Here is a 4,975-nt window from a genome sequence, read left to right as displayed (position 1 = left end):
GGGTGGTGAAAAATTTGTCATGTTGACGCAATAGATCATTTTTACACCCGTATTAAATAATTACGGATGTCGGCCGTGAACACACAGGCACTTGTCTCAGAAAATAAATTTCCTATATACCTTATTATAATAAGGTATATAGGAATTTTTTTTTTCTGAGACAAGTGCCAAAAAATTTCCTATATATATACCTTATTTATATAGGAATTTTTTTTTCTGAGACAAGTGCCTGTGCGTGAACACTTGAAAACGCGTGATCTTAATAATTATGTTTAATTAAATTTAAGATGTAACATTTTTTAATATTGTAAATGAATGCATTCATTTAACTTTTAATGTTGGCTATATAAATTGCATTTGAGTGAGGCAGGGAACAATATATATATATAACTAGAATCTATGTCTTTTCTCGTTTTCCGTTTACTGTCATGCCATTGTCCGTTCATTTTTGCCAGACTCATGCGTTTGACTTTCCATCTTTATTTTTCACTTAGTCTATAATTCGAGAGCCTTTTATAAAAAAAAATATTACACACCAGAAGACTTTGTTAAAAGATAAAGTTTTCAAATATTATAGCAGAAAAAGGCCAGTGTACCTGAAGTACATTTGAAGACCAGGTTATATATATTACATGAATACAGCATAATAAAGCTGGTTTAATTTGAATTACTATCCATTAGGGACATTTTCTGACGATAATTAATCAAATCTGACAAGTTTGATTAAAAACGGAAAATAAGCCCGTAAACGATTTAACGTTACCGTACCCTCTTTACTTGTCGCATGTCGGCATCTTCAAATGGCAAATTTATTTTACACAAATTCGTTGACATGCCATGATGGTAGATGGACACTACAGCACAATATAAGCTGAGCTGGAAATTACAATTGGTGAGTAGAAATATGAGAGAATAATCATTGATCCGGCCAAGAGTATGAAGGAAAGATGTTTACATTTGTTACATTTGTGCATACAGGTATGAATTGACTTTCTAATACACCACATTCTTGTACAGTAACTTGTTCAAAGGCAAAGTAAGAATTTGGGCTTGTAAAAAAAATTATTCCTGTGATTGGACCCCCCCCCCTTTTTGGAAGATCAATGCATGATTTGAAAAAGGTACATATAAACTATGGTTTAAATCCTCCCTTTTAAAAAGGGCTGGATACACACCTGTTTATTGCCTAAACCATTGTGTGTATTCACAATGGTTTGGTTGGTTGGGGGGGGGGGGGGGGAGGGGGGCCTATTACCAGACCTAACCCCCTGATGGAGTAACCCTAGTCCAAATAATTATGACGTCTGGCAAGGCTATTTTATTTTTTTTCTGAGACGCCTTCCTAGGACGTTGTAGGAAGGCGTCCCAGAAAAAAATTTAAATAGCCTTGCCAAACGTCATAATTATTTGGACTAGAGTAACCCTACATATTCATATTTATTGTATGTTTAATAATGTATTGATAACTGTCACGTCCTAAAATTTGCATGAAATATCTGTGACTGGATTTTTTATAACTCATAACCAACCAATTTTCACATGTATGTTACAATGATGATGCACCTATTTATATAGCCACTGGTGGGTGATGTACAATAATTATAATTTATCACATATTTGTTATGAATACCTTCAAGGCTTGGGTTTGCATATGCAATAACCTCTAAATTGCCGGGGGCAAAAAAAAGCGTATATTGATATTGTGCCCTGATTCCAAATGATGTGACAGCATTGCGTCCTTAACGACAATTTTTTACACTTTTGTGATAAGAAATTTAAGATAAATTTCCAGGCATGTTTCATTAAATTGCAGGCGCGGATCCAGAGGGGGGTTCCAGGGGTTGGAACCCTTTCTCTTTTTGAGGATCAATGCATTTGAATTGGGACATGTAATTGGAACCCCCCTTTGTCCTGGTTTTCAAAATGGCTGGACTCTCCCCTGAATTGTTATCAATGATTTGTTTTGCTCTAAATTTTGTAGAACTTAAATATAACATGTTATAATCTATGCATACCATTGCTTTGTCATGTATGTAGTAATATTCTACAAATTCTATTTTGAAATAAAAAAGTATTATTAAAAGAATTTGTTGAATTATTATTACTACAAATATCACAAATCAAATACATGTAGTTACTGTAAATTCAGAAACTATTGCTTGCAAATTATTGCGAATTTTTCATTTTAGACTTAAATGCGATTTTAATTTTTACGATTTTGTGAAAAATCCTGTTTAATTCATATAAAATATCACAAAATGTGCGTTTAAGTTATTGCGTGTACAACTCAGTCGCATTTTTCGCAATAATAAAAACCTCACATTAATTTCTGAATTGACAGTAGTATATAAAATAGTATTAATGCTATTGACTTATTTAATTTTATACATGTTATAGAAGTCGCATGTAATACAAGTTATAAATACTTAATTCTTAATGTAAATTTTTTTTGTAGATAAGATATCACATTGGTTTGAGCATGATTCCCAGCAAGATTATGAAGGGGCATATATATCATATATACATAGGAAATATATAGTGTCACTAAATTACTCTCATACGGTACCTCACCTCTGTAGCTGTAAATTGCGAAACGGTGGATTCATTCATAATTTTGAGTTACTTATTGCAATTGGAAATAACGTTGATAAAGCTAACAGCATTATGCCATGATGTTGATGGGATGTTCTGATTGGACAAAAAGGAAATTGTGAATTGAACAAATAGCAAACTTGAAATTCATAGGAAAAAAAGTAGGAAATTGGAATAATGAAAATTCATAGTTTCAGTGATTATCTTACAATCATCATGATCATTGTCAATACTAGTACAAGTGCATCATCATGATCATATATATCTGAATTCACCTTGGATAATTATACATTTAAAATAAGAATTTGGATATAATAAGAATTTCTGTGCTGGCGTTGCTACTGTTGGCTTCATGTACCACCAGCTGGGAGTGTTAAACCTTTTTGACCTTTCGTGAGGGTCTGTCACGGTCCGTCACAATTGGTTAGTGTCATATATGCATGATTATGGAAGTTTCACCAACCTAGACAAGCTTTACAGCCCTGGCACGGTTGTTGGTTGCACTTAGAGTCAAATGACAGCTTGCTGTATACATTTGTAGTTCAAATAGTCTGAATGAATCTACATGTATGGTGACAATCTTCTAAATTACTGTTCATTCTGAAACTGGCATTTTATACTAGTACATGTAGTAGTCGAACATATTAAACAATACATGTACTTCAAAGTATCAATTTATTTTGTCTCGCCTTACATGAAAGTCATGAAAGTTGGTTGTATATATGCAAGAAATATGTATTACAGTCTTGGGGTGATGATGTAAGCTATTTTTAATAGAGCTTTACATTTATAAAAGCTAAAAGAGCTGGTTCAGGGAATGAGTGTAAAATATACTGTTACATTTTATTACATGTAATTGGATACATTTTGTTGTATATGAGTACCTTGCAAGGTCTACTTGTCTATCAGGTTAGGTTGACCTGACCTTAATTTTATTTCATGGATAATCTAAGTGATTAAGGTTATTTCAGTTTAATACAATGTTAACATGGTTAGGTTTGTTTCTCAGATACTTCGTAATGAAATTAGAGACTGGAAATGGGGAATGTGCCAATAAGACAACAACCTGACTACAGAGCAGACAACAGCAGAAGGTCATCAATGTTTGAATTGTTTCTCAGAAGCTGTAAGCTACATTGAACATGTTGGAAACAAACATAATTTTTGTTTTGCCTAAGGAGATATGGTATCAGGGGTGAATCCAGCCATTTAAAAAAGGGGGGGTTCCCAACCCAAGAAAAAAGGGGGGGGTTCCAACTATATGTCCCCATTCCATGATCGTCCAAAAAAGGGGGGTTCCAACCCCCTGAACCCTCCCCCTGGATCCACCACTGGGTATGAATTTTGATGAGACGACTTGCATTACTTAAACTATAAACCATGTAGACCAAGTGATTTTCTTTTTAGTCACTATATAATAGGTCACTGCACACCCTTCAGCAAAGACCAAAAACTTAAACTTCATGATGAGCACCCTATAAATGGCTCTGCTTGGAAAGAGCTAGGCTTCTAACAGAGTTAATGTAAAAAATTCAGACGAGAACCCAACAGTGATGACAACTTGATTTATACTAGTATACATGAGCTACAAACAAACAAATATGTGATAAACAGCAATCAACAAAAACACTACAGACAAAAAATTAAAGGGAGACTATTTAAATATAAAAAAGAAGATGTGGTATGATTGCCAATGAGACAACTCTCCACAAAAGACCAAAATGACACAAACATGAACAATTATAGGTCACCGTACAGCTTTCAACAATGAGCAAAGCCCATACCGCCTAGTCAGCTATAAAAGGCCCCGATAAGAAAAAGTAAAACGATTCAAACGAGAAAACTGACGGCCTTATTTATGAAAATAAATGAACAAAACAAATATGTAACCAAGGATTTGTATAGTGTCTCACTATACAAATCCTTGATGTAACACAAAAACAAACCACAACCACTTAATAACAGGCTCCTGACTTGGGTTTATTTACTTTAATGTAAAGTAAATAAAATTAACTAATGTCTTGTACAAGTATTACCCTGACGTTCCGTGAAAATTGTTTTCAAAAATCTAATTTGTCCATAATTCTTTTATGTAATAAACTTATTTAAATAAATTCAGACCTTCACCTGTCTGATCACCAGCATGGCTAAAGGTATTACTCCCAGATGTATTGGCAGGTGACACCTCCAGGTATTCAAGCGATTTCCTGTCGGACTTGCAAGTTCATGCATCATTTCACTTCTGTCAGTGTACACGACCGAAAACTTGAATCTTTCCATTTTAAACTTTCAGGTGCATAGGTAATCATTTGATAATATACATCTCTGTCCTGCGTGTCCGATAGTGATACACTAGTCATTACTGTTTATAAATAACATTTTT

At 33.8% G+C, this 4,975-nt stretch overlaps 1 long non-coding RNA gene across 1 annotated transcript; it reads left to right on the top strand.

Annotated features, from left to right (window-relative positions):
• Positions 1-407: 407 nt before the first annotated feature.
• Positions 408-3,259, top strand: LOC134700042 (uncharacterized). Its single transcript, XR_010103747.1, has 2 exons — positions 408-892; positions 2,456-3,259. It is a non-coding gene; the product is annotated as an uncharacterized LOC134700042 (long non-coding RNA).
• Positions 3,260-4,975: the final 1,716 nt, after the last annotated feature.

This window comes from Mytilus trossulus, unplaced genomic scaffold (genome assembly GCF_036588685.1).
Source record: "Mytilus trossulus isolate FHL-02 unplaced genomic scaffold, PNRI_Mtr1.1.1.hap1 h1tg000110l__unscaffolded, whole genome shotgun sequence".
In the NCBI taxonomy this organism is placed as follows: Eukaryota; Metazoa; Mollusca; class Bivalvia; order Mytilida; family Mytilidae; genus Mytilus; species Mytilus trossulus.
Note: the sequence above shows the minus strand (reverse complement) of the source record. Positions and strands in the feature narration are given on the sequence as shown.